This window comes from Neofelis nebulosa, chromosome 10 (genome assembly GCF_028018385.1).
Source record: "Neofelis nebulosa isolate mNeoNeb1 chromosome 10, mNeoNeb1.pri, whole genome shotgun sequence".
Classification (NCBI taxonomy): domain Eukaryota; kingdom Metazoa; phylum Chordata; class Mammalia; order Carnivora; family Felidae; genus Neofelis; species Neofelis nebulosa.
In genome coordinates, this window is record NC_080791.1 from 42,938,887 (window position 1) to 42,951,144 (window position 12,258).

The 12,258-nt window shown below is 34.7% G+C and overlaps 1 long non-coding RNA gene across 2 annotated transcripts in view; it reads right to left on the reverse strand.

The window, feature by feature from the left end:
* Positions 1 to 326: 326 nt before the first annotated feature.
* Positions 327 to 12,258, reverse strand: part of LOC131487153 (uncharacterized) — a 108,296-nt gene continuing 96,364 nt past the window's right edge. The window contains exons 4-5 of one of the 2 annotated variants that reach the window (XR_009249636.1): positions 8,224 to 8,338; positions 327 to 681 (exon numbers count right to left, since the gene is read on the reverse strand). This is a non-coding gene — a long non-coding RNA (uncharacterized LOC131487153). The remainder of the gene's footprint in view (positions 682 to 8,223; positions 8,339 to 12,258) is intronic. The other variant, XR_009249635.1, reaches the window with a different exon arrangement.

Consider the following 12,258-nt stretch of genomic DNA (forward strand, 5'->3'; position numbering starts at 1 on the left):
AGTACAGATACGGCAGGCATAATCCCAATTTTCCCAGTCTTTCCTTGAAAGAGGTCCATCTGCATACTTTGAAAACTGCTGCCTGAGGGTCAGGCTTCTAAATTAGTACATACTTAGCATCAGGCCATGATACTCCCTGGGGACAATGAAACCATGTACACCTGCCATGCTGTCTCCCTGCAGCCTGCTGCATGTTGCCAGTATCTCCCTGGAAGGAGCTTGTGCACACGTCTGAGCCCTAGTTTTTGCAGGTGCTGCCCAAGAGTTAGGTCTCTGGAACACTTGACTCTCACTCACAAGTCCCACAGGACCACAGCAATCAAAGAAGCATTTCTTAACAGGCACAGCAGCAGCCATGGCTATACACCAGGGCCCAGTGCAGAAAGGCAAGCAAAAGTGCCTATTCCCTTGTTTCTCACTGGAAGAGGAGTGAGTACATTCGTCCCCAGCTGCTGCCTGAGGATCCGGCTTCCAGTCAGCCTTCATCCAGGTACCGAATGGGATCCTCGCTTGGGATACTGTCTGGTCTTGGCACACCCTCAACCACTGAGAACCACTAAGAACAAAGAAGATGACCTGGACCATCACAAAGCTTTGAGATACAACCAGGAGCTCAGGCCAGGCTGATTGACAAGTTTCATCTCCTATGCGAGTTGGACAGATACATGCAAAAGAATGAAACTGTTGAAAAAAATTAAAAAACAATGAAAAGGGACCCCTATCTTATATTATACCCCAAAATCAACTCAAAATGGATTACAGACTTGAACTTAATCTAAAACCAAAAAACTCCTAGAGAAAAACATAAGTGGTAACCTCTTTGACATTGGTCTTAGCAAAAAAAACAAAAACAAAAAAAAAAAATGGGAGGTTTGACCCCAAAAGCAAAGGTAACAGAATTAAAAATAAACAGGTGGGACCGCATCAAATTAAAAAGCTTCCACTCATCAAAGTTAACCATCAACAAAATGAAAAGGCAACCTATGGGATAGGAGAACACATTTGCAAGTCACAGAGCCAATTAGGGGTTAAACTATAAACTATACAAGGCATTCCTACAACTCAATAGCAAAATATTAAATAATTAAAAAGCACCCAAAGGACCTAAATAGACTTTTTTTTCCAAAGACACGCCCACAGTTACATGAAAAGGTGCTCAACATCACTAATCATCAGGGAAATGCTAATCAAAACCACAAAGAGATATCACCTCACACCTGTTAAAATGTCTATTATCAAAAAAAAAAAAAAGATAACAAATGTTGGTGAGGATATGAACAAAAGGAAACTCTTGTAACCTAGTAGAAGGAATGTAAACTGGTGTGGCCACTATAGAAAACAGTATGGAGTTTCCTTTAGAAATTAAAAATAGAATGACCTTAAATCCAGAAATCTCACTTCTTGGTATATATCAAAAAAAGGGTGAAAATTTTTTTTAATGTTTATTTTTTGAGAGAAAGAGACAATGTGAGCAGGAGAGGGGAAGAGAGAGACACACACAGAATCTGAAGCAGGCTCTGGGCTCTGAGATGTCAACAAACCCACAAACTATGAGATCATGCCTTGAGCCGAAGTCAGATGCTTAACTGACTGAGCCACCCAGGCGCCCCAAAAAAGGGAAATTATTATCTCAAAGAGATATCTGCACTGGCATGTTCATTGTAAAGTTATTCACAGTAGCCAAGCTACAAAAACAGCTGAAGTGCCCATCAATGAGTGAATGTATCTAGAAACTGTGGTATGTAGATTTGATGGAATATTATTTAGTCCTTAAAAAAGAAAATACTGTCATTTACAACAACATGGGAGAGCTTGGAGAGCATTATGTTAAGTGAAACGAGCCAAAGAAAGGCAAACACCAGTGTTACTTACATGTGAACTCTTAAAAAAAATGTGGAATTCATAAAAATAGGTTTAAAACATGGTTGCCATCAGATCTAATATATAATGTGACTGTGGTTAACAATATGTTACTGTATAATCTGTATAATTGAAAACTGCTAAGAGGGTAGAACATAAATTTTCTCACCAATAAAAATAAAATTAAATATATGAGGTGATGGATGTGTTAATTAACTAGATGGGAGGAATCCCTTCACAATATATACTTACATTAAATCATCACTTTGTATTCTTTAAATATCTCATAATTTTATTTGTCAGTTATACCTCAGTAAAGCTAAAAAAATATGCTTGTTGAATGAGGCTATGCATAAATAAGTACTCATATACTGTACCCCAGCCCACACACACATTAATTTATTATTTAACCTTCAGGAAGCCAAGGTTAATGTGTCTTATTCATTGTTTTATGCTCAGAGCTTTCCATAGTCCTTAGTATATGGAAAATGCCCGTTAAATATTTTTTTGAAATATTATGGTCTTGGGTTATGGTATATTATAAGCTCAAATAAAAATAGGATTTTTATGAAGCATGCAAAAAGTAAAATTGTGTTTGTGTGTCTTTTAAAAATTCACTAACTATCCATCTAAAGTACATGAGAAAAGAGAAACAATTCAAAGCATGTTCTGCCATGTAGTATATTTAAGGGTTTTGGTAACTCCAGGCACCAATTTCCTTGGACAAATGCTGAGGTGTGAGCTGTATACAAAAGGCATGAAGATGAAATGGATGTTGATAGATGAATGATTGATTAGATAGATTGATAAAATGTTGTTTTTTTACATACTTAATTCTAAGTAGTAATGTGTACATTGAATCTATTGCTCCTAACTTCTGCATAATAGCCCATGTTTTGCGGTTAACCGTATTTTACCTACCCACCCCACTTATGAGAATCCACATTGCCTCTGTTTCTCCACCAATACAAGTTGTCCTTCCACAGGCATGCTTATTGGTGCTCTTTTACCGATATGTTAGATGCTGCTATTAAGGACTATCATTTTTGGAGCAAATAGTATTGTGTGCTTATCTTGACTGCTTCTGGAATGGCTACGCCAGTCTAAACCACCACTACCACAGTGTAACAGTTTCTGTATCCCCACAACCCTAGCAGTATTTGGCAGTATTCAGCTTTTTAATTTTACTAGACTAATATCATAGCTGTAAGTGATACCATAGTGCAGTTTAAAAATCTAGTTTCCCTGATTACTAATAATTTTGAACATCTCTTTAAGCTACTTCTTAGCTCTTTAGTGTTCATATTAAATTATCTGTTCCATATCATTTGCCCATTCTCCTAATGAGATTACTGATTTTTGTTGTGAAGTGCATGATTTCTTAGATAGCTGATTTTCTGATTTCATCTTAAACATTGCAAATCTCTTATCCATATATATCCTCTCTTAACTTTGTGGTTTTTTTCAGTGAACAAAAATCTCTTATTTTGTGTTATCAAATTCAATGTATTTTTTTTTTAACGTTTATTTATTTTTGAGACAGAGAAAGAGACAGAGTATGAATGGGGGAGGGGCAGAGAGAGAGGGAGACACAGAATCGGAAGCAGGCTCCAGGCTCTGGGTCATCAGCCCAGAGCCCGACGCGGGGCTCGAGCTCACGGACAGTGAGATCGTGACCAGAGCTGAAGTCTGACACTTAACTGACTGAGCCACCCAGGCGCCCCTCAATGTATTTATCTAAAAGTTTATGCTGTTGAAATTTCAGGTTGCTCCCAACTCATAGATCCCAAAAGCATGCTCCTCTTTTTCATTTATTAATTTTATATTTTTACCTTTCTCATTTAGATCTTCCATTAGATTCTTTCTTGATCTATTAATATCAATCCAGTTCTACTTTTCTTGATGGATAGATCTAGTTTTCTAAATATCATCCTAAACAAAGTCACTTTATTATTTTGGTGCTCACTTTATTATGTTGTGCTGCAATGAAGAAATCCAGAGTAAAAAATCCTAAAAAGCTTCTAAAGTCTTGGAGAAGAAATTTTATACAAAGGAATGAGATTAAAAATAATACTTGTACTCCTATATAGCAGTATATATGCTAAAAGACATAGGATAAATACTCTCAAATCTTTGGAGAAAAATAACTTACCGTGAAAAAAATCAAAATATCAAAAGAGTTGAATACAGAATAAAGACAATTTCAGATTTATAAGTACTCCGAATATGTACATCACATACATACTTTCTGGGGTGGAATTGGAGAATATGCTCTCCAAAACAAGGAAATTAACCAAAAAGGATAAAAGGCAGAAAATGGAAGAATATCCAATCCAGAAGACTGGCAACTGGAAGTTCCGAGGTGAATCACATCTAGAAAACAACAATTTCAGCTTAAAGCCTGAGACAAGAGGACTCAAACAAATGACAGAGAGAAAGGAAGAAGACAGACTAATCTGTTAAAATTTTATTCTGAAAGTGAAAAGAAGGAATGTATTTTATCTTAAAGCTTAATAGTTAAAAAAAACATCTTATGAGTCCACAGGTTGCTTGAAAGATTCTGCTGATATAAATTGAGTTTGCTCTAATATCTTCAGTCAGCCATTGGGCAGCTGAGGACTGCAAGGTCAAGAATGGTTGGAGGTGGGACCACTTGATTTTGATGTACAAAGTCTCTCGCCCTGAAACAAAACAGGGCTCATCTCATGGCATTGTCAGGGATCCAAGAATGGAGGTACACATGTCCCAGTGTGTTTTCAAGCCTTTCTTTGTATCACTGTTGTTAAAGTACCCGAGTAAAAGCTTGTATAGCAAGCTCACAGTAGGTATGAAAAGAAACTTCCAAGGAGTGGGAACAGGGCAAGGTGTAAAAATTGGGTCCAGCAAAACAATAAATCTACCACAAAATGTGCAAGTGGTGCAGAATAGTTTAATCTTCAACAATTGTAGGTGGAAGTCAGAAGATAATCAAAATTGATAAGTCAGGAAAGAGCAAGATAAGCATTTTATTTAAAGATAAAAAGGAAGTTGCTGGAAAACACAATAAAAGAGTTAATAGAATTTCCTTCAGAGACAGGTTTTGAGAAATAGAAAGTTTGAGCAGGTGACAATTTTTCATTATTAGATTTTCAGAACTTTGATTTAAAAAAAAACTTCTAAAGAATTAATTGCTTAAGTTAAAATATTAATATTATGACTAAATAATATATGTTTAAGATTAGAAATTATGAATAACAAAAGCTATCTCTTTTAAGAAAATACTCATTTGTCTCGAAAGAGCTAGCAAGACAATATTTTAAAAAAAGGACTATGGCATGGTCTTCAAGACAAGTCAGAAAAGCAGCATCTTAAAGAGTGTAATCAATATATCTGAATTATTTAAAAAGAATGTCTATGAAAAATGTCTTTGGAAAAAAAATAGAATTTTTGTCTGAAAAAGATAAAACCAACTAGCATTTTCTATTCTGCTAAAGCCAAAGGGCCAAAAAGTTGGAGTCCATACAATGTAGAGTAGCAAATGACTTGGAGCTCCAGAAAAGAAACAACAATAGAACAAATTATTTAAGCCCCATGATAGTCCTCTACAACATGGAGTGTTCAGTTTAGGACACAGAGATTTCTGTGGATTTCTTTTACTCACCATTATTGATGCTGCCAACATTTTAGTTAGAAGTAACTAAAAGAGTACTATTATTTTTGCCCAAAAATATATTTAAGTAATCTGAATATTTCACATTATGATATTAACAAAGTGTAAGTTAATTGGAATAAGTAAACTTCCTAAAAATATCTAATACTTTGGAAAACAGTGTTATTTTTATTTTTCTGTTCCTAACATTACTCTATCTATCCACATTGCTATTATGTTAAAGCCATACCTAACTACTTAAAATGTATTACAATTATTTGTGTAGATGTGCCTACCCAATAGGCTCTGTTTTCTTTAAAGGTGGGAACTCTTGTTGTGCTCATTTTAGAGTCTCCAGCATTTAGCATAGTGCCTGTCCCACAGTAGACACTAGTGACTGAATAAATTTTTAAAAATTAACTATAATCCATTTAGTAGTGAATGAACTGTAACTTTTTGGAAACCCCTATTAAGCATCTACTCTATATAGGCACTAGTTTTGAGAAGCAGAGAAAAAATCATAACACTTTCCATCAAGCAATTTACACTGTAGGGGAAAGCAACATACATTTATTGAGTAGTTATTACATGGCAAGAAAATGGTGGGCATTTACATATATTATCTCATTAAATCTGCACAACAACTTTTGAAGTCATTATTAATCCTGAGAATACATACTATTAAAATCAAAGTGTAGTATGACAGTCTTTACCTATGCACCCCTCTTTGTGTTTTTCTAAATTTTCAGGAAAAACCTTTTTCTTGTTTTGGCTACAAATCTGGAAGTTTTTCTTCATCCAGAAATACCAGTGTATCAATTACATAGTGGGCCATCATTCCAAAATATCTGACCAATTTTATAGCTCCTTTTTTGTATACAAGTTAGAAGTACTTAACATTTTAATAAATTATGTAATCCTCAATTATGAAAAAATAAGATTAACATGTTATAAACTTGTATAAAATGTTACTCTTCATAAAGGTATACATTATTAACATGAGTAGTAACAACTACCACTTATTAAGTTGATATTTTATAGTGAGGCAGTTGGCCAAGCACCCTACAAACATCATATTTAATCCTCCCAATGATAATATGGAACAGTTTATATTAACTGCATTTTCTTAGATAAGGTAATTGAGTCTCAAATGGATTAATTTTAAGTTCACACATCTAGAAAGAATGATGACTTTTTTATCTGTTCAACTGAAAAAAAAATCTATGCTTGACCACTATATTATGCTGCCAACTCTACCTGTGTGGGCAACATTAATATTTCTGTCCCCGTTTTACACATGAGAACACTGATACCTTGCAAGACGAAATGCCCCACAGGTAGTAAGTAGAATCTTTGTTTTTCCTTCTAACTCCAACTTCAGTCTGGTGGGATTAAAGAGTCCACCAGTAAGTAGAAAAGACAAATACACAATTGCTTTCTACATTTTATCTTTCAGAGAACATAAAAAGTGAGAAAACAAGAAAACGGTCATTACTGATCATCACTTTTCTGAACACCTTTTTGGTACTACCCAAGATTTGCTTTGGAGCCCTCTGCAAGCAAGTGTCCTTAACAAAGAGTAGAGAGTAATTACATATAAAGTTAGTATAATGTTTGGAGAAATTTCAGTGGAATTATATATTGTACTCACATACATACTTTTTGAGTCTCCAAGAAGCTTCTTACAACTCTGCAAACCATTTGTTACCAATCACTTTTTTCCATCTGATGAGGGCCTTTCCAGAATCATGAGGTATGAGAATACTTTGAAATCTAACATGGCATTAGGGGCCACTTGGAAGCTACTACTAAAATGTTCCTGTTACCTCTGTGGTTCTATTTTTTTATTAATTACCACAAGTATTTGTAATATTTCAGATTATCAAAAACCAAAATAAATGCACAAAAAAAATTTTGTCTTTCTTATAACGTCTTTGGGAATAAAAAGTTTTGAGGGGTACCTGGGTGGCTCAGTCGGTTAAGTGTCTGACGCCTGATTTCCACTCAGGTCATGATCTCACTGTTTGAATCCCACATTGGGCTCTGAGCTGACTTTGGAGCCTGCTTGGGACTCTTCCTCTCCCTTTCCCTCGCTCTCTGCCCCTCCCCCACTCACACGTGCTCGCTCACTCTCTCAAAAATGAATAAACTTTAAAAAAAAGCTTTGATGGGGCGCCTGGGTGGCGCAGTCGGTTAAGCGTCCGACTTCAGCCAGGTCACGATCTCGCGGTCCGTGAGTTCGAGCCCCGCGTCGGGCTCTGGGCTGATGGCTCGGAGCCTGGAGCCTGTTTCCGATTCTGTGTCTCCCTCTCTCTCTGCCCCTCCCCCGTTCATGCTCTGTCTCTCTCTGTCCCAAAAATAAATAAAAAACGTTGGAAAAAAAAAAAAAAAAAAAAAGCTTTGATAAATGCAATATTCTGCATATTTAAACTGCCTTGCCTCATTATATGTATCAATCAATCTGTCTCTCCCTCTCTCCCTTCCTCCTATTGCTGGTGTTAGCCACCACATAATTAAAACCCAAACTAATTATAGTTTACCATATTTATATAGTATATAATTATACTATAAGGAGTATCATGGAGCTGCTTGTGGCCCACAGATCTGGCCTGGCACAAGGAGAAAGGCAGTGGGCATGTTAGAAATCTAAGCAAGCCAAAATGATCATTAGCAAATCCCTAGTAGGAGTAATTCCCCTGAAGAAATAACAGTTCCTGTTATAGAAGAAAACCTACCCCAGATGGAGGATGACCAGCCAGTCTTCATTCTGCTTCAGAGATGCTCCTAAAATGGGTCCAGCTTTCAGAGATATTCAATGTAAGGCTTAGAAGAAATAGCCACAATCACCAGCTGGAGCAAAAGTGGAACACAGTAGTTGTTAAGAGACTCCCAACTCTTAAGCAACAAACAAACACGGGTTCTGGTTCCATCACTTAGTAGTTAGGGAGTCTGGGGAACATCCTTATTGTTTATGAGCCTCAGTTTCTTTATATGCAAAGTAATATATATATGCAGCAATCATTATTTTTGTATTTGTAAGGATTATTACAGTTAATTTGTAGGAATTAAAGACAATGTATTCAAAGTGCCTAGGACAATGTCTGGCACAAACTAGCCTCTCAAATTACATACTTTTTTAGAATTACAAGGTGTAATTCTACAAGTTCTTAAGGTGGCAGATGGAAGAATGTAAATCACAGTAATGAAGGCACACTAATGTTTAAATGTGAATGGGATTCAGTAATAATCCTTTATAACAGCTGAAAAATGTAGACTGGCCCATGTTCTTCTGTCTACAGTGTACCCTTACAATCCTCTAAAGATACTTTACAAAAGCTCAGTGGAAAAAATAATAATGACTTGAAAGCAAGTAACATCTATAATTGAAAAAAATTAGATATATTAGGCAATGAGTATGTAATGTATGTAGGGAATAAAGTCTGGAATTAGATCATACTTAACTTGGATAGAACAATAAATCAACTTGTTAATTTAGGGTCTAGGTTACTGAATATTCAGATATATGCTTTTAATATTCATTTTTCCAAGTTTGTTAGTAATATCTTTATAATAATTCTTTGATGTTCAACTCAGCTATATCTTTAATCCATAAGTGTTTTAAAGACCATTGAATATGCCCAACTTTGGGCCTAATGGTGAGAAGGGTAGCCAAGTTTCCTATTCACATTAGGCCTAAATTCCAACCAATAACTTAAGATGGTTTTTCAGCTTATCTCATAAATATTTTCCACCTTTTTAATTTTTCTTTTATCACAAAAAACATTGTATTCCTATTACTTAAAATGTACAGTGGCCACAAACAACTCTCATTTTTGCTCAGCAATTAACTATAACCTATCAATACATGGTTGCATGTACCAAATATAGTTGACAGTATCGTTGGTTTTTAAAGGAGTTAGACAATATGATTGATCTTTAAAAGGGTCCGAAGTATTAGTACATGATAGCTGGAGAATTTTTAAGAACATCTCATTTTAATAGTCATAGAGGATTTTTTTAAAGACAGATTTGTTGAAACCCTACGTTATCGGTGCATTCTGCAATGAAAATCTTTCATATAAACATGCACAATATATTACCAACTCATAATGTGATTATTGCCTTGAATTGATATTGGCATCCTCTAGAGCCATAAGGAAAATCACATAATATTCTGAATTATTTCTTTCTGAATTGGATATCTATTGAAATTCAGTGAAATAAGAATGGTTAGGTGTCTTGCATTATGCATAATGAAAATTTTCACTCTTGAGTCTGTGGTTTGATGGGCTGATGAAACACTTTGTGACAGCTTTGTTTCTTAACTTTGCCTCATAACTAAAGAAAAATGACCAGCCATCTGGTTCACTGACACCAGCAAAATTTCAACTCTTGTTATATCTAGCAATATATGTACACATTATATGTGATTCAGAATTAAGTATTCCCTGAGTTACTACATAGGTCAGAATATTTTACCTCTGTTTTAACAGTATTCTAATATTCTTTATTTTAATGTAAATTGATGTTATGATATGTAATTCCATACAGTTTTATTCAAATCAGTTCAAAGTAGGATCTTTAAGTTAAAAAAACTAAAATACATTCAAGCCAAATATAAAAAGTTTTGCAATCACAGACCTTACAAATGATATTCAAGGGCTTGAAGTTTATTATTAGCCAGGCAGATCAATACTTTAATATATTAATTTTTATTTCAAATAAGTGCAGCTAAAATATAGTTTTCAATTTTTTTAAAAAAGTAAAAATTAACCAGAATTATAAAATGATCTCTCAATTATCAAACAGTGCCAACTGGAATCTAATTTTTAAAAAGTAAATTTTCATTTTGCTCTATGATTTCCCTACAATCAAAATATGTGAAATGGAAGGGCATTCCAAAGGAATGTATAAATCGGAAGGGAGATATATTGATTTTCAACTAAAATATAAAAACTATTTTAAAAAGTGTTTTGTAGCTCATTATTTTCCTTTTTTCCTCATCTGTCTTTCTGTGCCACTCATCTAGCAGAAACCCAAATCTTAATGAATTTATCTGTTTTCTCACTGAATGCATCTGCACAGCTAAATACTACTCAGCCAGGAAAAGTGTGACTGCAAATTATTTAACCTGGGTCCTGGCAATCTTACTATAATTTTCAAATGAATTAACTTCCTTTCTTTGTAAAATGGGGCTATTTCTGGAACCTACCAGTAATAAGTTGAATGGTAGCACAAGATACACTCCCACCATCCACTATCTATAACACGTAAGTATTCAAGTCCAGTAGGCATGTCAGTAGTTTCAGAATTATTAACTTGTAACTCCATGGGAAAGAATCTTATTAACCAAAGGCATGGTGCTTATGTTCAGCTCTTTTTCCTGTAGTTTTATAGTCTCTACTCATTTCCAAAGCTACTTAGATCAGCATGTTTTGCCTCTACCTGCTCAACGAGGTTGTTTCATACATTTGTAATGTAATTAGATTCCTTTGTTACAGCCTATGTGATAGTTATTTTTATGTGTCAACTTGTCTGGACCACAGAATGCCCAGACAGTTAGCCAGCTATTACTCTGAATGTGTCTGTGAAAATCTTTCTGTATGAGATTAACATTTGAATTGATCTACTGAGTAAAGCAGATTGCCCTTCCTAATGCAGGTGATCCTCATCCAATCAACTGAAGACATGAATAGAACAAAAAGACTAAAATATAATTCCTCCTGCCTCCATGCCTGAGCTGAAATATTGGTATTTTCCAGCCTTGTGGACTCAGACCAAAACATGGCTCTTCTTGGATTGCAAACCTACCAGAACTACAATTCAGCTCTCTTGGGTCTCCAAGTCTCCAGCTTATGACCTGTGTATCTTGAAACTTCTCAGCCTCTATAATCACGTGAGCCAATCCCTTATAATAAGTCTCTTTATATTATATAGATATATCACTATATGATTATTTGCTTACATTAGGATTTATTCTTTGTTCTATAAAAGTCTATGGGCTTTGAGAAATGTGTAGTGTCATGTAAGTCATGTATTCACAATTACAGAATCATACAGGCTATTTAAAGAATTCTTTTAAAAATGTTCCCTGTGCTTTACCTATTCAACCTTCTTTCCTCCCAAACTGCTGGCAACTACTGATCTGTCTATCACCTCTATAGTTTTGCCACTTCCCAAATGGCATACCGGTATGTAACTTTTGTTGATTGACTTCTTTCACTTAGAAATATACCTTGAAGATTCATCCATGTTTTTGCACAGCTTGATAGCTAATTTCTTTATATTGCTGAATAGAACCACATTGTTTGGCTATATCACATTTATTTATCCACTCAGTTATTGAAGACTTCTTGGTTGCATTCATGTTTTGGTGATTATGAATATAGATTTTATAAACCTTTTTGTGCAAGTTGTTTGTGTAGAAATAAGTTTTCAAATCAGTTGACTAAATAGATACCAGCATGACTATTGCATTGTATGATAAGATTATGTTTAGCTTTTTAAGAAACTGTCAAACTGTTTTCCAAAGTAGCTGTACTGGTTTCTATTACCAACAGCACTGAATGAGAGTTTTCATTAAGTTTTGGGAAAAGAATATTCCTGTAGATTAAACCATTGAAATACTTTTCATAAGAAACAAAAATATAAATGTTATTATAGATCTCAACCTTAAAAACACAATAGTGCCCTCAGATTAAAATTAGGATTTCATTGAAAGCAACATGTACAGTCAAATCAGCTTATTGAAATACATATATGCATTAGTA